General features: G+C 39.8%; 1 protein-coding gene across 31 annotated transcripts in view; it reads right to left on the reverse strand.

Annotated features, from left to right (window-relative positions):
- Positions 1-25,131, reverse strand: part of FARS2 (phenylalanyl-tRNA synthetase 2, mitochondrial) — a 626,558-nt gene that overhangs the window by 557,687 nt on the left and 43,740 nt on the right. For 30 of the 31 annotated variants that reach the window (XR_015251092.1, XR_015251091.1, XM_086706386.1 and 27 more), the window contains exon 2: positions 11,390-11,476. The exons of the other annotated variant lie outside the window; for it this stretch is intronic. The gene's annotated coding sequence lies outside the window, so the exon portion shown is untranslated. The remainder of the gene's footprint in view (positions 1-11,389; positions 11,477-25,131) is intronic. 31 annotated transcript variants of the gene reach the window in all.

Below are 25,131 nucleotides of genomic sequence, written 5' to 3' on the forward strand. Positions count from 1 at the left end.
AAATGAATCTCACGCACCCCAGGTCTTAACGATAACCCTCGCTCCTGCCAGTCAGCCTGGATTCCTACTTCTCCTTAAATCTTCCATGTCGGGGCGCCTGGGTGGCGCAGTCGGTTAAGCGTCCGACTTCAACCAGGTCACGATCTCGCGGTCCGTGAGTTCGAGCCCCGCGTCAGGCCCTGGGCTGATGGCTCAGAGCCTGGAGCCTGTTTCCGATTCTGTGTCTCCCTCTCTCTCTGCCCCTCCCCCGTTCATGCTCTGTCTCTCTCTGTCCCAAAAATAAATAAACTTTGAAAAAAAAAAAAATCTTCCATGTCTAATCCACCAGTAAGTCCTAATGCATCTACCCCAGGTTCATCTACTTCTTCCCTAATTCAGCTAGACTACAGAATCAGAGAAGGCAGAGACCCCGCTGACTTCATGTCTGTTTATCCTGTACACAACACACTGACTGGCACAGAATGTTAACAGTGCACCACTGCCCCATGCATACAAAGTGCCTGATGTAGTACTGCATGTTAGAACAGCAGTCACAATGGGGGCTACACAAAGGGGGGTCTGCAGGTGCCTAGTGCCAACCTATGGTAGGAAAGGACAAAAAAGTAGGTACAAAAATCCTTTTGGAACAATTAGGCTGCCACGTTCTTCCAATAATTCACGTTTCTCAAAATTTACAAAAATCAACAACAGAATAGAAATAAAAAATTATGATCTTTTGCCACAGATGGTTTAAGAAGCAGGGGCATGTAAGCCACCAGTATCTCATGCCTAGACTACACTGGTAGGCATCCAATGAGACTCACTGCTTCCTCTCTTGCCTACCTCCAATCCATTTCTACAGTGATCCTTCTAGAGAGTAACACAGAACCACAGCCGTGCAGCTCAAATCCTTCAGTGCTCACCCTCAGCATTCACTAGGACCTACAAATCTCCACATCACTGGGCTCCTTCCCGCTTCTGTGACCTCACCCATTATCTGTTTTGTTACCATCTGGGTGCCAGGCTCTGTCTGCCTTCCCAGGACATACCACTGTCTTTCTGCCTTGAGGCCATTATATGGCACGCTCCCTCAGCTAGGAATACCTGGCCCAGTAGATACTCAATAAACTGAGAAAAGAATTAATGGAAGAAGAATAATTTTATAGCAGGCTACATTTAAAAAGTAAAAAAATTCTCACATCCATGCCCCATTTTTTTGATAAAAATAAAAACCTCACACTCTCCCTTTTAGACTTTTTTTTTAAAGATTTATTTTTAAGTAATCTCTATACCCCGTGTGGGGCTTGAACCCACAACCCTAAGACCAAGAGTCGCGCACTCTACTGAATGAGCCAGCCAGGCACCCCTTCCTTTACTTCAGTCTTAAAAGATTCTCATATCTTGAAGCAATGTGAGTAGGGTGTAGGTAAGGCAGAAGATAAAGCACAATGTGGGATCCTGTCCTCCCAAAACCAAGTGTGCAGGGCAGCTCTGTGTTCTAACCACCCGCCCTTTAAGATTCCCACAGGCACCACCCTTTCCTAACCACCATCCACAACTGTAAGCTGAGCTGAGGTAATTCATAAAACAGGAAATCAAATAATTAACAAATATATGCCAGAATGTTCAAACTCACTGGCAACCAAACAAAAAATTAAAAACTCAATGCTATTATTTTGTTTATCAAGTTAACAAAGCTTAAACAGCAATAATAACCAACATTAATGTGCAGTGTGTGGTTAGTTTCCAATGTTTGGCATTCGTAGTATCAACTTATGGAAAACAATATATACAATATTATACAACATAAAACCCTGTGTATATGTTTTGTGTGTGTGTGTCTGTAACATCAAAATGTTTTATCTTTTTTGACCAGCAATTCAACTCTGAGAAAACACCCTAAAGAACTAATCCTAAATACATACCAAGCTTCATGCATAAAAAGCTCACTAGAGGATAATTTGTAATTGGGAAAATACTGGAGCTGTGCCAATCAATTTCTCTCAGAAGAAAGAGGGAGCCCATCACTACTGACTGAACAGACATTGCACCCAGGTCTGTCTCCATGACTGAGGGGCAGTGCAAAACCCCACTGATGAAAAAGGGCTGAGCCTGTGGTCCAGACACTGCCAGAATAAGCAAATATTTTAGTAACTGCCTCCTCATGAAAAATTCAGGTATCTGTAAAGGAAATTATATAACAAGGAAAAACATGCATTAAGTAGAAAGAAAAAACACTTGCATAAATAGACTGATTACAAGCACATAAAAATTACATATAGGAAAGGAATGGCAGACAATTTTGAAACATTATAAGTGGCTTGCATTCAACTAGAAGGAACTTGGGTTAATTTTCTCTCTTCTTTCAGTTTTTCCTCATTTTCTAAATTTTTGAGAACAAGCTTATAGTTCCTATCACAAACAAAAAAAAAAAAAAATTAGTCCCTTTGAGACCAAACAAAGTAAAAAAGTGCCTACCTCAGCAAGTTGTAACAAAATGTTTATCCACAGTGTTAAGAATCTTCTAGCTTCTTTTACTGTATAACCATATTACTGGTTATTGCACAGAAAGCAGTATGGAGCTAGAAACCATCCTGTCCACTAGTCGACAAATAGGATTAACAAGATTATCTTTGTGCTCTCCCAGGAAAAAAGTGGTTTACACTCTGAGACAGTTTTAAACAGTGGCACCATGCATAAAGTAAGCTATTTAGTCATACCAAGGACAAACATTTCTACCCCAAAGTTATAGAAACACAGTAAAAGCCCTCTGAAATGTAAATACTCATAAATTTCAAACCCAATTACCCAGTAGCTATAACTACTGACAGCTTATGTGGTTAACATCAATTTCGAGAGGCCTCAAGCCATTGCAGACTGAGCAGGCTGTAGTCATCCACAAATCATTCGAATCCCAGGGCAGACATCACATGGCTGTTAGAAGGACCCGGAGACTGTTCATTCTCCCTCCTGCTTTGTCTCCTCAGTGGTGCCATTTGGCATTCACCACGGGCACTTCCCTCACTATTAAAGCCTTTAGCTTTAGAACTTCAACTGTGCAAACAAATGTGCTTGTCACATTCAGGATGAGAGGTTACAAAGAGGAAGGAAGAAAAAACACCACACAGACGATGCAACACTGAGGTTTAGATTTCAGTCACACAAGAGAAATCAAGAAACTCAAAGTTAATGCTCCCTTGACAACCTTAAATCTCTACTCCGCATGTATGAATCATAATCAGAGTTTTATTAGGGTCACAATTGCAGCAAATACACACTCAAATCATGTACCACAACTAACACTGAGCATTCTTCCTCTGAAATAAAAAGTTTATATTCAAATCCAGAGATAACGCAAAGCTGTAATTTTGTATGAAACTGAATTTGGATCCCGCGCTATCCCTTGACCTCTATGGCTCTGGACCCTATCTGACTATTGCCTCAAGGTCACAATCTCTTTAACACATCTGTGCAGCTACAAGAGGGGAAATGTGGGCATATGGCAAAGTAAACTCCAAACATAGATCTGGTGAGGGTATGGGGGGATAGGAGTAGCAAAACAAGTGACCTAAGTTCTGTCAACACCATGTAGTGGAAGGGACACCAGAGCAGGAACCAAAGGACCAGGTCTGAGTTCCCAGTCGTCATCCACTATCTGTATGATCTTGAGGAAGACACTTGGCCTTACCAGGCTGGGTTTCTTCATCTGTTGAACAAGGAGATCCTGTGAGATGATGTGGGAAGTAAAACACACAAGTGAGAGGTCTTTTCCAGCATTACCTTTGTCAGGTAATTTCTCCACCAAAGTGTCCTCCTCCTTTACCCCTGGGAGATCTGCTGCAGGTTTTACATGAGAACCCAGGACCAGTGCAGTCCTGTCAGGTCACTGCAAGGCTTTGGTAGAACTCCTGGGACCACAAGGATGCAGCCTTCATTTCCCCCATTCATTCATTCATTCATTCAGTCAGTCAGATGACACAAAGCCACCACTATATACATAACATACAAAATAATATGCTAGACAATCCAGGGGACAGGTATAAAAAGTAACGATTTTAAAAAGTACAGTCCCTCTTTAAGGCATTTAATGTTTACAGTCCAATGGGAAACAAAGAATTAGAGGAAACTGTAATGGCACAGATCTAGAACAAATTACTAATGAAGCAAAGTACCTTTCCAGCTGAGGCCTAGATAAGACCTCAAAATCCTCAACACAAGCATTCCATTATGAAAGACTGTAGTTATCAGGTGAGGGAACTGATAGACTGTAGTTATCAGGTGAGGTAAGTTTTGCTGCCCAGGTAGGCCTGCTCCTGAGCATATGCCCAGATCCCTCCCCTACCTGTCCTAGGACTCCTTCAAATTCCACCTTCACTTCCAAATCATTAGGTATTCTCAGAAAGGAGAGGGCCACTAAGAACCTCATCACAGTGGCTAAAGATTGTTAACTAACCTTTGCCAATTTTAAAAATTTTCAAAATTCCAGAGAAACAGGAAATACACATAAGTTGCTTTATTCCTTGTCTAACACACTGCAATACTAAACACTGAACTGGACAATTACTACACTGGCATTAGACACCTAATATATTCCTATTAACAAGAATAATGCATAATGTCATTGAGGCTTAAATCAACACACACAGGAATCCATGAGTTTTGCGTGCACACGTGCATATGCACACACACCCCCCCCACACACACACACCCTTCTCCTCTCCTACTCTGAGAGGCCACATCCCTAACCCTGGCTAGCCATCTGGGAAACAAATGACTTTGTGATGGCATGGTAAATTGGTTCCATTCCTCTGGAAAGCAATCAGGCAATATGTTTTAGAAGCCATAAAATTCTTCATACTCTTTGACCTAGTAATGCCACACCTGGGACTCTCTCATAAGAATCTAATTCAAAATATGGAAATACTTACACGCACAAAGATATACCTTATGGTGTTATTAATAATTGTGAAAAGGTGGGAGCAATGTACTTGTCAACAACAGAGCTAAATAATTAATGGTACAGTACCACAACAGAATATTATGCAACCATTAAAATGGTAATGATGTAGATTATGTAGCAATAAAGGGGAATGCAGACAGAAAACAACAGGCACAAATATGTAAAAATCATTGCAGAAAAGTTTAAAAACTGATAATCACTGTTTTAGGATGGTAAATGGAGGTGTTTTTTTCCCTTTTTATTTCTTATCTTTTTGTCATATAGTATTCTTTTAGGGGTGCTTGGGTGGCTCAGTCAGTTAAGCAACAGACTCTTTTTTCAATGTTATTTATTTTGAGAGACAGACAGGCAGGCGGAGGAGGGATAGAGAGGGAGAGAGAGATCATTTTGACCTGAGCCAAAATCAAGAGTCGGACACTTAACCAACTGAGTCACCTACGCGCCCCTCAGGTGCCCTTAAGTGACTGACTCGATTTCAGCTCAGTCATCATCTCATGATTCGTGAGATCGAGCCTCACATTGGGCTCTACACTGATAGCATGAAGTCTGCTTGGGATTTTCTCTATCCCTGTCATCTCTCAAAATAAACATTTACAAAACAAAGAGAGAGAGAATCCTTTTGAAAAAAATGGAAGGCAGGCTTTTAATCTTAAGAATAAAGAGGAAAGGGGCCACATCAGAGAGTAAAGCCTGCTCTCTTACCCAGAGAGGAAGGGGACCAGAGGCATTTCACACTGCATGAGGGTCTGGAATTCGTATGCACAGAGCAGCTTCATGGAGAACCTTCTGGAGGTGTCCCATATTGTCAACGATTACCAAAAAAATGAGCAGTGCCCACCAGCTAACCCCATTCAACTCCCTCCATTATGAGCATCCTGAGGCAGAGAATTCCCCAAGCACACCACACATGCTGTCAGCTTAGTTCTCTGTTAAAGAGATTTATATGGGGTCATATGAGGCTGTACAATAATTCATTTAAAGGAAATAAGCTCGGATTTTCACATTTGGAGCAATGAGGAATGTCTGTGGCAAGAAATGTAATAATCAGAAAGATGGGAGGAAGAAAGCAGAAACATCTGTCACTTGTAGGGAAGCAGAGTGTGGCAGCAGAGGGTGTGTGTCCCAGGGACAGGAGTCAAAGTAAGAGCAGGACTGGCCTCTCCTGGGCTGACTCAGGGATGAAGGAAGCAGGAAGTCAGGAAGAATATTTAATCCTAACCAGATGGAAACGGATTTAAACTTGGAGCCATTCAACCCTACATGCAGTTTCAGCCCTGTGTCCAGCCTGGGGACCAGCCCTACACTGGGAGATCTTGGGGGACCCCAGGCCAGTTTTAAAGGGCCAACACTGAGTGAGTCTTGTAGATTCTCTGCTTTGCAGCTCTTGTGTTCTTGCACTTACCTGTTGGCCAAGCACCTCATTTACAATGCAGTGTCAACAACCAAGTTCTAACCTCCCCTCTATATTTTAATTTCTACTCTAAGGCCCTGCCCTGGAAGGCCACAGAGCAACTGACTTCAAATTTAAAATTATATTACCTTCCTCTCTGTAGACCTTGGGAAAATTACTTAATCTGTCCAAACCTCAGTTCCTTTATCTTTAAAATCTGTACCTGTACCATAAGATCATTATCAGTTTCAAAAGAAATAACGAATGTAAACCATAGTATCAGATGCATCGTAATGCTAAAATAAGTTTGCTACACATGCCCTCTTGTTCCTCAACTACTAGCATCTGGCCTGTCTCCCTTCCTCTACTACTCCTGCCCATTAAACATGAATAGCATGGCCCACTCTCTATTGGTTATACCTTATACCAACCACACACCTGGAAAGAGCTTGCCCTCTGGAACCCTACTATCCAAACCGAGACACTCATTTCTGAGCCATGATCTGACTCCACTTTCCCACAGATATAACACCTTAGACAAAGAGGAAGCACACAGCAATCCTTTCAAAGCTGGGATGGTGAGGTCATACTGCCTGCGTTCAAAGCCCTGTTCTTTCACCTGTTAGTTAATGTGACTTTGGTCAAGCTACTTAATCCCTCTGCGCCTCAATTTTCCCATCTATAAAACAGATATAAAACTGTTGTATCAAGTATATTAACAAAATTCTGAGAGCTCTATCTAGCACCTAGCAAACAGGTACATTTTTTAACTTTGACTCCCCATGAGAGTATTTAGGTAGACGTATTTGGTTAGCTATGTATGCTATCCCACATTAGCAGACAAGTCAAACATCTTTGCTTCTCTCTGGCACTGGCATAGATTAAGTAGGCTTTCTAGGGTAAAGGCTTGCTATCCCCAGTGTGGTGCATAGACAAGCATTGGCATCACGTGGGCATTCCTTAGAAACGTAGATTCTCGGGACCCATTTAGCCCAACTGAAGCAGAACCATTTTGTATGCCCAAGTCACTTCGGGTTCTTGTGATAACACAGATCTAGGTGGGGAGAGGTACCTGAAACCACTATGTTAGGACCACACATAGGAGTAGCAGGTGCCACAATGAAAAGAGCACCCTGCATTCCAAAAAGAAAGGGCACCAAGATGTGACAAAACTGTCATCTTGGCATTTATAAGTGGACAAGGAAGGAGATGGGCATGATTGGTAACGATGGAAGAGTGTACAGCTAAGAAGATAAATGGCACAAGGAGCTTCTCACTAAGTTCTTAGAGGGGAGGGACCATGTCTTACTCATCTTGGTTTTTTAACAGAGACTGACTGACATAGAGGAAGTGAATGGCTCACTGTAAGCATCCGACACTAGCTTTACTTTTGTGTAATAATCCCCATTTTCTTTTTTTTTTTTTTTTTCAACGTTTTATTTATTTTTGGGACAGAGAGAGACAGAGCATGAACGGGGGAGGGGCAGAGAGAGAGGGAGACACAGAATCGGAAACAGGCTCCAGGCTCTGAGCCATCAGCCCAGAGCCCGACGCGGGGCTCGAACTCCCGGACCGCGAGATCGTGACCTGGCTGAAGTCGGACGCTTAACCGACTGCGCCACCCAGGCGCCCCCAATAATCCCCATTTTCAATAAGATTGGAACGTTTGTTAGTTTTACAAAAAAAACACCATGGTTTTACTGTTATATTTGTGGCCCCTCCCATCCTACCGTAATATAAAATTTGATTCTACACTTCCTATATGAAGATGCCACAAACTATCATTGAGGGAAGGGAACCATTTCTGAACTGTTCCCCTTAGAAATGGTCCTGGCTTTGAAAGCCCCTGAGGGGGCACTGGGACTAGAAGAAGGGGCCGGAAGAACATCCTTCTCCACATGTTGTTAAAGAGAATTTGCTGCCTTTTCATTTCAAACATCTGGCATGTTAAAACTAAGTTAAGGTGACAGAAAATTAAGTGCCCCATTGTTACAACCCTTGACCTTTTCTTAGTGACATGTGTAACTAATTAGCCCCTGGAGGTCAACAACCAGGGAATAATTAGAGGGAAGGTGATGGAGAATCAAATGAGAGTACAGAGCAGAAAAAAATCATTCCAACTGATCCAAGATGCCCTTCAGGTCCTTGCAGGGGAGCACAGCCTTCATTTTCTAAGACATCAGAAATGAACAGACGCCCTTGCCTTTGATCTGAGCAATGAGTCCCCCTCACCCATCAGGCCTTCACTCCACCCCTCCACACAAACCTGTCACCAAGGTAATGAACTTAAGAGGAGAAATCCACACGAATGGGAGAAGACAGCCACCTCCCCACTCCAGCCCCCACAACCATTATGAAATTATCTAAATGTGAATGCTAGATCAAACCCAAATGTGCCTCTCTTTGAAAAAACCAAGGAGGATGAATGACAGATGTCCCTACGAGAATTTCCTGCATCACTCTGAATTAGCAGCTATGTATGAATACAAATAAACATAACATCATGTATGCTTATACTACATATATACCTAAGTGCATACACATATACCTGTACAGATTTCTCTGCTCTGCCCGTATCTGCAAGGTTTCAGAGTGGGTCAGGAAGTCCTTGTCCTCCACTACTGGAGTAACACAAACATTTTCTACCCTTAAGTGAGGTCTCTGATACACAGCAGGAAAAGCACCACAGGTCATATATCCTTTCTGCTTCAACCGCTGACAGAGCTCTCATAAACACACAGAATACAAACAATGACGAAGTTAGAAAATTTTACATCTAAATACTCATTTTTAAAACAAAATCAAAGCAAGGAGAATACTTGGTTCCCCAAACCCCAAATTTCATCTCTGGACTTTGATGAAGTTTCAACCAAATAATCTTAAAGCCACAGTACAACACAGGGAGGAGGGTGCCAGATCCTTCACTGCCTTTTTAAATAAACTCAAAACGGCCCAGGAGAGGCTCAGACAAAACATTCCTCTAAACCAGACTGACTGTGCAGTTTACTCAGATACAGCCAGATTTCCCAAAGTAATGATACGGCTGAGTGTCTAAATGCACAGGCCGGCAGGCACTACAGGTACTAAGGGTCTAAATGAGAAGACTTCCAGAACTGCAGAAACATCAGCTCCGATGTCACAACAGTCTTCAGTTTACAAAATGAAACTGCCATTAGAACTCAGCGACCTGGAGCTTGCGTTGAAATCTTGGAAAACAAATTGTTGTCTTTCCTCTCTATTCCTAAACTCAAGCCTCTGCAGAATAAGATCTGTCCTCCACAGCAAACAGCACAACATTGTGTGAATATGAAGACATACATACTCCATAAGGATATGAAAATAAATTTCAACCACAGATAAACAAAACAGAAGAGAGTCCCTTTGTCTATAAGAAATATATTCCAGCAAACCTTGCTAATAAGGACAACTAGAGAAAAGACCTTCTGTATCTTCTGTGGTGGTAGAAATCTTAATTAGAGCCCAAAGAAACAGGTACTCAAGAGAAATCAGAACAACAATCCTATACTTTAACCATACATTAGAATTATCCGTAGAGCGTTTTTACAAATCCCAATGGCCAGGGCACCCACCAGACGAGTTAGATCAGAATCTCTGAAGTGGGCCTCAGGCCTCATTTTTTCTTCTTTTTTTTCTTTTTTTTTTTTAATTTTTTTTTTCAACATTTATTTATTTTTGGGACAGAGAGAGACAGAGCATGAACGGGGGAGGGGCAGAGAGAGAGGGAGACACAGAATCGGAAACAGGCTCCAGGCTCTGAGCTGTCAGCCCAGAGCCCGACGCGGGGCTCGAACTCACGGACCGCGAGATCGTGACCTGGCTGAAGTCGGACGCTTAACCGACTGCGCCACCCAGGCGCCCCTCTTTTTTTTTTTTTTTTTAAGGCATCATTTTTTCAAGCTCCCCAGGTGGAGTGCAGTGTACAACCAAGGTTAGGAACCACTGAATTAGTGACTATTCTAAAGATACCTTCCAGATCAGACTGTTCATCTTCGCCGATGGTGGACCCTTGATACAAGGGGACCAGGAGTCTCTATCTAAAGCCAACACCCGGTATAATGCTATACTATACAATCCATTACCCCCAAACGTGGGAGGGCACTTAAGGCCATGCACACCCAGCCACCCAGTCTTAAAATGAAGCACAGAAGTCACCCACCCAGATGGCCTGCCTAGATGAACAGGGTCAAAGAGGCCCCTAGATCTGTTGTTTTCACAGGAGGCCTCCCTGGCAGTGGCAGGAGAGGTTCTGGAGATAGGCCACCCTGAGCCAGCATTACCAAGGAAGGGCACTATTTTCAGAATGCCACAACACCCCCTTAGATGACTACTCTCTGAGGGAGAATGCACACCTCTTAGCAAAACACACACGGGGATTAAAAAAATAAGTACACTTCCTAGCTCCTCTGGTGAGAAAGCTGGAAATTTCACTGTCATACCCTCGTTGTTTCCCCCCAATTTAAATCTGGCTTGAGATAATTTTGCTTGGTTTTATTTGAAGGCAAACTTTCTGGCAGGAGGAGGCAGAGTGAAGATGTATAAAAAATTCCACCAAAATCATTTCATATTTATTCAAAACATTTAAAGGCAAAATATTGCCCAAGAAATCCGAATAAAAAGAAAACAGAACATACCACATACATCTCTTAAGATGGTTATTTTAAATAACAGTTTAAAGTATAAATTTAGAATGGCAGAAAAAAACTATTTAGAGATATTCAAAAATTAGTATCGTTCTACAAAATGTGGAATTGTTTTAAAGACCATTTTTAACAAAACAAGGAAAAAGAAAAGAAAAACTAACCACTAAATCTAACAGTGCTTAACTGCCTGGGTCTGAATCCAGGCTTGGATAGTCTATTAGGCATAGTGCCCTTAATCATGTCTCTGAGCCTCTCTGGGCCCCATCTTACCTGGATAACAAAGGTTCTGAGTTGGACTACAGGGTTCAACTCAGATCTGCACATGTTAGCTGTGTGAGCCCATTCAACCTTTGCACTTCTCTTCCTCCTCTGTAATACTAAAATAAGAATAATACCTACCTGCGATCTGGAGAAATAGGAAGCCTGGCACACCACTGACGGAAATGCAAACTGGTGAGGCCACTGTAGAAAGCAGTATGGCGGTCCCTAAAAATATTAAACATAGAATTACCATATGAGCCAGCAATTCTACCTCTGGCTATATGCCCAAAAGAACTGAAAGCAAGATTTCAAACATATTTCTACACCCATGTTCATAGCAGCATATTCACATGGGCCAAAAGGTAGAAGCAACCCAAGAGGACATGGACATATAATTGCACAAAATGTGGCACATGTGTACAATGGAATACAGCTCAGCCTTAACAAAGAAGGAAACTGACACAGACTATAACATGGATGAACCCTGAGGATGTTATGCTGAAATATGCCAGTCACAAATTGACACACATTGTATGATTCCACTTATGTGAGGTCCCTAGAATAGTCAAATTGATAGAGACAGAAAGTAGAATGGTGGTAGCCAGGGGCTTGCCAGAGGAGGGAAGGGGAGGCAGGGTGGGGAGGGTCCAGAGGTAGGAATTAGGAGTTAGTATTTAATGGGTACAGAGTTTCAGTCTGAGGAAGACAAAAAAGTTCTGAGAGGGATGGGGTGATGGTTTACACAACAATGTGAATGTACTTAATGCCACTTAGCTGTACACTTAAGAATAGTTAAGACAGTCATTTTTATGTCTTGTACATTTTGCCACAATAAAAAAATAAACGTAAATAAGAAAGAATAAATAGTCCCTACTTTCTAGAGACATTGTAAAGATTAAATATAAGTAAAGTGTATAGAGAGTGCCCAGCACAGAGTAAACCCTCCATAAATATTAGCTACTATCTTATTTTCCTGCTTTTGTTGCTCCTTCCAGTCCCCACTACTGTGTACTACAGAAATAGATGCTCACTGATTACATTCTGATCCCCTCCCCGCTTGGAGCTGTATACCTTCTGCAATGAGACAGTTCCAGTCCAGGCCTTCCTTGTAATATAAATGCTGCTTCCCTGGGACAAAACTTTCACACAATCAGATAAAGATGAAGAAACCACCTAACTTCACAGTTTTCACACATAAAGCTGAGATGACCACATTTAAATAAAACAAAACAAAACAAATCAAAAAAAAAAAAAAAACCCTGATTTTAGTGTCTTCATTTCCTAAATGGATTGTCAGTAATTCTGCCTCAAAAAATGGGTTCAAAGGCTAATGCTGTCACTTATGTCTGATAGAAAAAAGAAGGAAAGTCTCCCTGCTATTCATAAATGTTCTCCCACTTTCTGTCAAAACCAAGACTATTTTACTTCTTTGCTCGATCATTTAAAAAAACTATCAGTATGAAAACTTCCAAGTATACAAAAGTAGAGAGTTCAACTAGCCCTCATATAACCAGCTTAATAACCAACATTAACGTTTTTCACTCTGCCAAAGACTCTACATTCTCTCTCTAAAATATCAGAATAAAAGCACCACAATTGGCTACACTGAAGCAACATTCATCTGTAACAATCACTGTCATCATCATCATCATCACTACTTTTTGTTACTTTTAAAAGTTCTTTTCTGGCATCTTCTCACCTCCTTTTATTTTTTCCTTTGAAACTACAAATAATTTCAATATCTACCTTGCCAAGATAATTGTAAGAATGTAGCATACATGAAAGTGCATAGCTTGGTGTCTAACACATATTGGTTTCCTAAGAAATATTCGTTCTCCAAAACCACCATCTCATCTTGCTCCATGATGAGAGACACCCCCACATATCCTTCTCCATGCTTTGTCCCTTCTTTGGGGAAGGAAGTGTTTCCTAACGCTAGTCCTTATTCCTTCTTGTACCCCTGCCTCCTTCTAAACCAGGAATCCCAAACACAAATGACTAACTACAAATCCAATCACTGAGAAGACCCCAAATATAAAGACAAAGAAGGTAAATAAATTGAACTGATAAATGCATTCAACATTTAAGGTACCAGTCCCTACATTAAAAATAAAAAACATACCCAATTTGTGCCTATACATTATTTAACAGAAAAATCAGGCTAGATTTACTAATGCAAGTCATTCCTGTGTGTGCGTGTGTGTGTGTGTGTGTGTGTGTGTGTGTGTGTGTGTATCTATATTTTAAACGTTAAACTCTTTTTTGATGATCTAAGAAGTTTTAAATGCTGATGAGATTCATTTCCTTGCAGTACTTTTCGCCCATGGCAAACCTGCCACCTCTAATTTGTTTTAAAAGGAACTGTAATCACCCAATCAATCATACTCTTGACCTTCAGCCTTTAAAGTCACTTCACTGTGGTCAAAATTGGCTCTAAAAATTCATGTTGTAACAGTGCTATTGTCCGCAAGCTCCAAAATGCCAATGACAGGAATATAATTTGAGTAAACCCTCTGGTAGAAGAAAAAAACAGCACATGGAGTTTCCAGTTTGTCTTCTACCAGGATTCTTTAAATAAAAGTGAATGTCTATGATATTATTAAGTAATAACTTTTCCTCCACTGGGGTTTAAAGACTTATAAATCACCCAAGTTTCTATGCAGTGAAACTAGTTTCTTCATCATAAAAACCACATGGCTTTCTTTTGGTTTTAAATAACTTATCTTTCTTTATGGGGAGGTACAGAATGACCAAGTAATAATCTTTCCAGTTCTCACCTTCTCTTCTCCTAGCACACACTCAATCTTCACCTCATTGGCATCCATCTTTCTTGCTTGTATCCTATTTCAACGGAAAAAGGATCTTTCTGCTTGCGCAGGCCAAAGCATTATGGCTAATTAATTTCAACATACAAAAATGCTCAAGTTTCTTCCATGACAACAACAAGCACCCACAAACCCATCCAGCTACAAGTCCCCTCTGGCATTGTCTATCTCCCTATTTCTTAAGAAGGCACTGAGGCTTAAACATTAAGTCCATACTATCTTCATTTCCTCAACCCAATGAACTATAGGTTCTATGTCCCACTGCAATAGAAATATTTTCAGTAGTGTCTCCAAAGGCCTTCCAGTTATTCAATCCAGTTACTTTTCAGTGCTTATCTCACTTGAGGTCTCTGTAGCATTTGACATTACTGGTCACATCCTCTTCCAAAGCATGCCTTCCCTCAGTTTTTTTGGCCTTTCTCCTGACCTTCCTCCTACCTCTTTGAACACTCCTACTCAATCTCCTTCAAGGACTCATATCCTCCAATCATCCCTATTAGTCAGTGACCCCATCTTCAGCCCTGTTCTCTTTTATATCTACTACATACCATTCTTGGTCCCTTTTGAATACCACTGACTTCAGTTACCAATTATGTGTCAAGTTCTGTCAGATCTCCGTATTTCCATCTCTGGTCTCCCTCATGAGCTCCAGTTTACACATGCAGGACTTCCCCGCCTGGGTGTTGCCAAGGCACCTTAAACTCAACACATCCAAAATCTAATATAAGCTCATGCTCTTCCTACATGGGTGAATGCTACCAACCACCACCTGATTATTCAATCCAGAAAAATGGAAGGCATCCTTTAGTCCTTGTCCTTTATTCCTGATATGCAAGCAGTCAATGGGCTTCTAAACTCCAATCTCTAGGATTTGTGTCTCCCCTTCAATCTCCTCCACTACTGCTAGTCCAGGTCTTCCCATCATTTCTCACATAAATCATCTCTCATTACCAAAATACACAAGTGCAGTTCTCTGTCTCCAATCAACACATGTGGCTCTGACCAGCTCTCCAGCCTACTGTCAAAATTATCTAAAATACAAGTCTCATAAGGTCACTCTTCTAAAACTTTTCCAAACAATCTGACGTCTTTTATCTTCATAATTTATTTCCTGAATATTTGACCTACCCCATGTGTTGCCATCAACTACCTCTCCCAGAGCATCAGCCAGACAGAAGTACGCATCCATGCAAACACAGCTCCCTCACCCAAGGGAAGCCCTTCCACTCTCTGCCTGATTAACTCTTGTGCATTCTGAGAACTTCCTTGTGAAAAGATTTTCTGACTTGACTTTTCCAGGTAAAGTAACCCTCCATTCTGCAGCCACAGCACCATGTGCCTATAGATCACTGGTTTTTGTTGGAGATGTTGACTTTATCTCTCCCAATAAACTAAGCACTCTTTGAAAGAAGGAAATGCATCTTACTAAATTTGTATGTTCAGCTACTACATATTTGCAAAATTAATGAATGAATATTCATTCATAAGGCTTATTTTTCACCAAATAAATTTTTCAAAATTTGATTCTAACGATAAAAGGCAAATCGCACACTAAGAACAACAGAAGAAATGACATTTTTATGAGAGACCTTGTACTTCATTTTCTTACAAACTATAAAAGTCCAAGGGTTTCTTCCCCCCAAATGGAATGGTTTGGGGAGCTGGAAGCACCACTAACCACTATCACTGACCTCCCGCCCAGCCATTCGGCACACTGCCTTCAGAGAAGCACTTTATGCAGCACTGGCTTTTGAAACAAAGATTAGAAGATGGTCAATTTGTTCAAAAGCAACATGCTACTAAAATTCCAAAGATAAAAGAAAGAATCAAGGTTAAGCAGCAGTTTCTTATACTAGATAAAACTAAGTTCCTTATATCAGATCACATCAACAAGAATGAACTTATGAAAATAACTAGGCACCTGGCAGGGAAATACTTATCAAGCTCTTTTCCCAATGGTGAACACACACCACACCACAAAGATTTCTACACCTGTTTCTGGAATGTAAAAAAGCAAGAAGGATACAGATTCTTCCATATTGCATATGCTCTTGAGGAGCCATGTGGAAAGAAATGTTCCATGTAAGACTAGCACAGTGCTTCCATTCCAGAATTTCTTTAATCAACCCCCAGGGGATGAAAGGGGATATCACCAACTAAGTTGGATCTCATTAACCAATCACAGGTCACCAAAACATGTCAGCCTAAAGTTATTGTCATCCAAGTAGAAAAGACTGAACTACATTCAACATGAGCAACATTCTGCTTAAAAAACTCCTATTTCAGAGCACCTAGGTGGCTCACTCAATTAAGTATCTGACTCTAGATTTCGGGTCAGATCATGAACTTCTGGTTCGTGACTTTGAGCTCCACATTGGACTCTGCGCTAAGAGCATGGAGCCTGCTTGGGATTCTCTCTCTCCCTCTCCCTCTGCCCCTCCCCCACTTATGTCCTCTCTCTGTCTCCCTCAAAATAAAATAAACTTAAGGGAAAAGAAAAAAAAGAAAAACTGTTTTATTTCATCTAGGCTACCTTGATTTCAAACTTTAAATGTTTGCAAATAAAGACACTGCATGTGCGTTTTCAGTTGTCAATAAAAGGCATCCAAATGACTTTGATGCTCTTTTCTCCAATGGAACTTGCAATCCCAGTGATAACTTAATAGCAATCAGTGACATACCACATCTTATGTCCACAGAACGTGCCAACTTTGTGTAGAAAGTCAGTCCACTTGACTACAGAAACCTATATACAAGAAAGCATAACTTATGGACTATTACTGACCCTGTCTGTCCTGCACAAAGTCATTTGCCATAATTTGGTGAAAAGTAGATAAAACAGTGTTAAAAGATTCAAACAGTTCCAGATTTCTAAGTATGACATAGATATATCCAAATTCAATTTTCCTGTATCTTTAAGAAATGTAACATTTAGCAAGCTATTTCTAATTTTTTTTCAAAACAGTATCATACATTATAAACACCATTATAGGGGAGGGTCCAACATGGTGGAGCAGCATGATAGTTTTCTGCTTCTCTCCTACCTGAAATACAGCTAGATCAACAACAAACCAACTTGCACACCTAGAAAATCGATCTGAAGATTAACACAACAATCTGCATAACCTGAGCCACAGAACTCAGCAGGTACGTGGTGTGGAGAGGAGAAATGGGGAAGAGAGAAGCCATAGAGAGTAGGGAGCTGTTTTTGCTTCCAGAGAGAGGACAGAGACAGGACGAAGAGTACAGGAAAAACACTCCCCCCAAAAGCAGCTGGAGAGAAAGAGTGGAAACACCCATAAAGGACCAAAAAAGAAAAGGAGAAAGGAGAGGGTTTAAATACCATCAGGGCACTATAAACGGGTGGGGGGGGGGGGGGCACAGAGTCTGAAACTCCACAGCTCGATATCTGATGGATCTGCTGGAAAGAGCAGAGAGGTCCTTGGGCCCAGGGAAAGAGGCGATTCCCCTGCTGAGAGCACAATTGGTAGAAGCTGTGCGGCCTCTCCACAGGGAGAGGTCCCAGTGGACCCCAGAGAACAGCCACGTTTGCTGTCGCTGTAACGAGGACAATGGGGGGAGGGGCGGTGAAGCTGCGTGCCAGGTATGTATTGTGCTTTACCATAATCCCTGAAACGCTACTGCTACACTACAGCGCAAACTTTTTCTGGGGCGGGCAACCAGCTGCAGTCACTGGGCATCTGCAACACTGCAGTCATATGAATGTTCCTAGGGATGAGCCAGCACCCAACCACTGATCGGCAAGAGGGTCAAGTGGGTTTGCATGGGTCAAAGCCACAGGGCCTTCAGAAGTGAGGGGTTTGGAAACACAGCCCCATCTGAGATAAAACTCAGGAGGGAGGTGCCACTTGGAAGGCTGACAACTTAGCTGCAGACAATGCAGAAGCAGGGAGTGGCCACAAGTCAGAGACAAAGAGTGATGCTTGATTGCCAATCGGGGAGAACATATAGTTCTGATGCTAGAGACTAGGTAGATGGGTGGTGCCATTTTCACCTCTCCCGCGCATGTGCGTACACGCATAAAGAAACCACAACAATCCACACCAGTAAACTAAACAATGCCATCGAGGGGAGAAAGGTGCCATTACACCAAGCCAAATCCAAATGCACCAACCATGATATAGAGAAACACCACAAGTCTCTAGGCCTGTTTAGTTTGCACACTATAAAGTGGTTCATAGTTTGACTTCTAGGGGAAACTGGATGTAATTTCAATCATATTTCATTCTGTTTACTGGTCCTTCTATTCAATTTTTTTCCTTTTCTTCTCATTTCTTATTTTGAATACAGAAAGAGAAAAATCTATTTTTATTCTCCGTTTTATAAAAAACATTTTTGTTTAAATTTTTTTCTACTATATTTTTATTTTTTAATAATTTTTTCTTACTTTAATCATTTAAATTTTATTATATTTTATAGTATTCATTTTTGTAAATTTTCAAATGTTTTCCTACTTTTTTTACTTTTAAGTTTTCTTTCCCTTTTTCTCTCTTCTACGAACCTTCTTGCAACAACCAAACCAAAACACACCTAAGATATCACATCCTTTATTTTTTGTGTTGTTTTTAATTTTTAATTTTGTTATTATTAATTCCTTTTCTTCCTTCAAAATGACAAAAGTGAAGGAATTCACACCCCAAAATTAAGAACAGGAAGAAATGACAGCCAGGGACTTAATCAACTCAGATACAAGCAAGATGTGTGAACCATAATTTAGAATCACGATAATAAGAATACAAGCTATGGTTGAAAAAAGCATAGAATCCCTATCTGCAGAGATAAACGAAGTAAAATCTAGTCAGGACAAAATTAAAAATGCTATAACTGAGATGCAATCTCAATAGATGCCACAGTGGCAAGAATGGATGAAGCAGAGCAGCAAATCAGCGATATAGAGGACAAACTTATGGAGAATAATGAAGCAGAAAAAAAGAGGGAAACTAGACAAAAGAGCACGATATAAGAATTAGAGAACTCAGTGACTCATTAAAAAGGAATAACATCCAAAAAATAGGGGTCTCAGAAGATGGAGAGAGATAAAGGCATAGAAGGTTTATGTGAGCAAATCATAGTGGAAAATTTTCCTAACCTGAGGAAAGACACAGACCTCAAAATCCAGGAAGCACAGAGAACTCCCATTAGATTCAACAAAAACCGACCATGAACAAGGCATATCATAGTCAAATTCACAAAATACACAGGCAAGGAAAGAATCCTGAAAGCAGCAAGGGAAAAAAAGTCCCTAACCTACAAGGGAAGACAGATCAGATTCACGGCAGACTTATCCATAGAAACTTGGCAAGCCAGAAAGGAGTGGCAGGATATATTCAATGTGCTGAATCAGTCAAATATGCAGCCAAGAATTCTTTATCCAGCAAGGCTACCAGTCATAATAGAAGGAGAGATAAAGAGTTTCCTAAACAAAAATTAAAGGAGTTTGTGACCACTAAACCAGCCCTGCAAGAAATTTTACGGGGGACTCTCTGAGGGGAGACAAAAAGAAAGAAAAGACCAAAGGCAACAAAGACTAGAAAGGACCAGAGAACACCACCAGAAACTCCAACTGTACAGGCAACACAATGACAATAAATTCATATCTTTCAGATCTCACTCTAAATGTCAACAGAATAAACACTGCAATCAAAAGACACGATAGAAGGGATTAAAAAACAAGATCCATCTATATGCTGTTTACAAGAGACCAAGTTTAGACCTAAAGACACCTTCAGATTGAAAGTAAGGAGATGGAGAAGCATCTATCATGTTAACAGCCACAAAAAGCTGGGGTAGCCATACTTATATCAAACAATCTAGATTTTAAAATAAAGACAGTAACAAGAGATAACGAAAGGCATTATATCATAATGAAGGAGACTATACACCAAGAAGATCTAGCAATTGTAAACATTTATGCCCCCAATGTGAGAGCACACACCTATATAAATCAATTAATCAAAAACATGAAGAAACTCATTGACAATAATACCATAATAGTAGGGGGCCTCACACCCCACTTACAACAATGGACAGATCATCTAAGCAGAAAATCAACAAGGAAACAATGGCTTTGAATGACTCACTGGACCGGATGGACTTAACACATATATTCAGAACATTTCATCCTAAAGCAGCAGAATACACATTCTTCTTGAGCGCACATGGAACATTCTCCAGAAAAGATCATACACTGGGACACAAATCAGCCCTCAACAAGCACAAAAAGATCAAGATCATATCATGCATATTTTCAGACCTCAACACAGTGTAACTCAAAATAAACCACAAGAAATAATTTGGAAAGACAACACATACTTGGAGACTAAAGAACATCCTACTAAAGAATGAATAGGTTAATTAAGAAGTTAAAGAAAAAATTTAAAAACACATGGAAACCAATGAAAATCATTAACACCACAACCCAAAACCTCTAGGACACAGCAAAAGCGGTCATAAGAGGGAAGTATATAGCAATCCACCTTCCACCCATAAGGAAGGAAGAAAGGTCTCAGATACAGAACCTAACCTTTCACTTTAAAAGAGCTGGAAAAATAATAGCAAATAAAACCCCAAGTGAGCAGAAGATGGGAAATAATAAAGATCAGAGCAGAAATCAAAGCTATCAAAACAAAAACAACAACAAACCATGAGTAGAACAGATCAATGAAACCAGGAGCTGCTTCTTCGAAAGAATTAACAAAACTGATAAACCCCTACCAGTTTGATAAAAATGAAAAACGAAAGGACCCAAATAAATAAAATCAAGAATGAAAGAGGAAAGCTCACAACTAACACTGCAGCAATACAAACAATGATAAGAAAATATTATGAGCAATTATTTGCCAATAACTTGGGCAATCTGGAAAAAATGGACAAATTCCTAGAAACATATACACTACCAAAACTGAAACAGGAAGAAATAGAAAATTTGAACAGACCCATAAACAGTAAAGAAATAAAATCAGTAATGAAAAATCTCCCAAAAAAACAAGAGTCCAGGACCAGATGGTTTTCCAGAGAAATTCTACCAAACATATAAAGAAGAATTAACACCTATTCTCTTGAAGCTGTTCCAAAAAACATAAATGGGAGGCAAACTTCTAAACTCATTCTATGAAGTCAGCATTACCTTGATTCCAAAACCAAAGACCCCACTAAAAAGGAGAACTACAGACCAGTTTCCCTGATGAACATGGATGCAAAAATTCTTAAAGATACTAGCCAATCAGATCCAACAAAACATTAAAAGAATTATTCACCACAACCAAGTGGGATCTATACCTGGTTCAATATCCACAAAATAATCAATGTGATACATCATATCAAGAAAAGAAAGGACAAGAACCATATGATCCTCTCAACACGGGCACAGAAAGCATTTGACAAAATACAGCATCCTTTCTTGATTAAAACCCTCAAGAAAGTAAGAATAGAAGGATGATACCTTGAGATCATAAAAGCCATACATGAAAGACCCTCTGCTAATATCATCCTCAATGGAGAAAAACTGAAAGCTTTCCCCCTAAGATCAGGAACACAACAGGGATATCCACTCTCACCACTGTTATTCAGAATAGTCCTGGAAGTCCTAGCCTCAGCAATCAGACAACACAAAGGAATAAAAGGCATCCAAATCAGCAAGGACAAAGTCAACTTTCACTCTTCGCAGATGACATGATACTCTATGGAAAACCCAAAAGATTCCACCAAAAACTGCTAGAACTGACCCATGAATTCAGCGAAGTAGCAGAATATAAAATCAATTCATTTCTATACACCAATAATGAAGCAACAGAAAGAGAAGTCAAGGAATTGATCCCATTTACAATTGCACCAAAACCCATAAAATATCTAGGAATAAACCTAACCAAACAGGTGAAAAATCTATACACTGAAAACTATAGAAAACTTATGAAAGAAATTGAAGAAGACACAAAATCATGGAAAAATATTCCATGCTCCTGGATTCAAAGAATATTGTTAAAATGTCGATACTACCCAAAATCATCTACATATTCAACGCAATCCCTATTAACACCAGCATTCTTCACACAACTAGAACAATCCTAAAATTTGGAATGATACAAATTTGGAACCATACAAATTTCCATACATATTTGGAACCAGATAAGACCCTGAATACTCAAAGCAATCCTGGGGGGAAAAAAAAAAAAAGCTGGAGGCATCACAATCCCAGACATCAAGCTGTATTACAAAGCTGTCATGATCAAGACAGTATGGTATTGGCACAAAACCAGATACTCAGATCAATGGAACAGAATAGAGAACCGAGAAATGGGCCCACAAATGTATGGCCAACTAATCTTTGACAAAGCAGAAAAGAATATCCAATGGAAAAAGACAGTCTCTTCAGCAAACGGTGTTGGCCAAACTGGACAGTGATTTGCAGAAAAATGAACCTGGACCACTTTCTTACACCATACACAAAAATAAACTCAAAATGGATGAAAGACCTGAATATAAGACAGGAAGCCATCAAAATCCTAGAGGAGGACCTCAAAACCTCTTTTGACCTCAGCCACAGCAACTTCTTACTCAACACGGCTCCAGAGACAAGGGAAACAAAAGCAAAAATGAATTAATGGGACCTCATCAAGATAAAAAGCTTCTGCACAGCAAAGCAAACAATCAGCAAAACAGAAAGGCAACCGACAGAATGGGAGAAGGTATCTGCAAACGACATATCACATAAAGGATTAGTATCCAAAATCTATAAAGAAGTTATCAAACTCAACACCCAAAAAATAAATAATCCAGTGAAGAAATGGGCAAAAGACATGAATAGACACTTCTCCAAAGAACACATCCAGATGGCTAACAGACACATGAAAAAATGCTCAACGGAACTCATCATCAGGGAAATACAAATCAAAACCACAATGAGATACCACCTCACACCTGTCAGAACGGCTAAAATTAACAACTCAGGCAACAGCAGATGAAGAGAAAGAGGATGGATCTCTTTTGCACTGCTGGTGTGAATGCAAACTGGTGTAGCCACTCTGGAAAACAGTATGGATGTTCCTCAAAAAGTTAAAAATAGAACTACCCTACGACACACCAATTGCACTATTAGGTATTTATCCAAGGATACAGGTGTGCTGTTTCAAAGGGGCATATGCACCCCAATGTTTATAGCAGCACTACTGACAGTAGCCAAAGTATGGAAAGAGCCCAAACGTCCATTGATGGATGAACGAATAAAGAAGATGTGGTATATATATATACAAGGCAGTATTACTTGGCATTCAAAAAGAATGAAATCTTGCCATTTGCAACAACATGGAGGGAAATAGAGGGTATTACGCTAAGAGAAATTAGTCAGAGAAAGACAAATACCATATGACTTCACTCATATCTGGAATTTAAGATACAAAATAGATGAACATAAGGGAAGAGAAACAAAAATAATATAAAAACAGAGAGGGGGACAAAACATAGTGAACAAATATAGAGAATAAACTGAGGCTTGCTGGAGGGGTTGTGTGTGTGGGGATGGGCTGAATGGGCAATGGGCATTAAAGAAGACACCTGTTAGGATGAGCACTGGGTTTTATACATAGGGGATGAATCACTAGAATCTATTCCTGAAATCATTATTCCACTATATGCAAACTAACTTGGATGTAAATTTTTTAAAAAAAATGTTACCTATAAATAAATGCATACATACGTAAGTACATTAATTAATTAATTAATTAAAAACACCATTAGTTAACCCCTTGGACAACACGAGATGTAGTGGCACCAACCACCCCCCCCCCACCTCCACAAAGTAGAAAATCCATGTAAGAGTTTTGATATCCCCAAAACTTTACTAATAGTCTGTCGTTGACCAGAAACCTTACCAATAACATAGTAGATTAACACATTTTGTGTTATATGTTATCATATACTGTATTCTTACAATAAAGCAAGTTAGAGACACAAATGTTAAGACAATCGTAAGAAAGAGAAAATACATTACACTACTGTACGAAATCCATGAAGAAGTGGACTTGCAGAGTTCAAATCCATGTTATTCAAGGGTCAACTGTATTTAATAATGATCTTGAAAACTTTACACTTTCTGACTAGCTTCTAAAAAGGACCCAAGCACAAAAGAATAGCATTCTGGCTCCTCTGGATTTTCCTCAATGTAAGAATTCAAACTAGTGCCTAATTTGGTAACTACATAAGCAGTCTATCATTCCCAGTCTGTACGGCAATGGTAAAAACTAGGGAATACTTAAACTTTTAAGGATTAAAATCAAACATAATCCCTTCTCCTTTGACTTAAATCTGGAATTTGGTTTGTGTAATATGTTAAATGTGTCATCAAAATATTTTATTCAAATTTTATTACTTTTTTAATAACTCAGTTATTGCTGTTAAAATGAACCATCAATATTCTTCACATCTAAGCGCATGTCAATTGTGAAGGACACATCACAAATGGGGTAAATATACTCCACAATATCGAGAGTTAAACATCTTAGAACTTTCAACTTAGAATAAATGGCTTGGATGCTTTTGCTACCTCCATGGGACTTAAACATGATGATATTCCTGTGACTGTCAGTTATTTATTTTAGGCTATATATTACATACACTGTCAAAATCTCTCTTGTATATATAAATGTAAGTGCAATGCCTAGATCCATTAGTAAAAGTTATTATAATGGAGAGGGAAACAAGAACTATTATTCCACATAGATGCCATATATAGAGAGAGATAAGTAAAATTATACAACTTTACTCAATAGTTTTATCTACTGTGGAATAGAACAAATATACATATCATATGGAGGTTTATTTACAGCTACAATAACAGTAACCTTTAATTCATCTGAACGCTTTCTACAAGTAGCTCAAAGAATTGCTAAGTATATATTGGTCTCACAACTTGCCTAAAATCAGCACCATTTTGATGAAAGAGTAAACAGACTCAATAACTGTGTTGCTTAAAATCAGTAGCACAGACTGACCAGTAGCTATTTTCTCTCATCTGTGTATTAAAATCCAACAGACTGCCAT

The sequence above is a fragment of the Puma concolor genome, chromosome B2 (genome assembly GCF_028749965.1).
Source record: "Puma concolor isolate L17-30 chromosome B2, mPumCon1.1.hap2, whole genome shotgun sequence".
NCBI classification, from domain to species: Eukaryota; Metazoa; Chordata; class Mammalia; order Carnivora; family Felidae; genus Puma; species Puma concolor.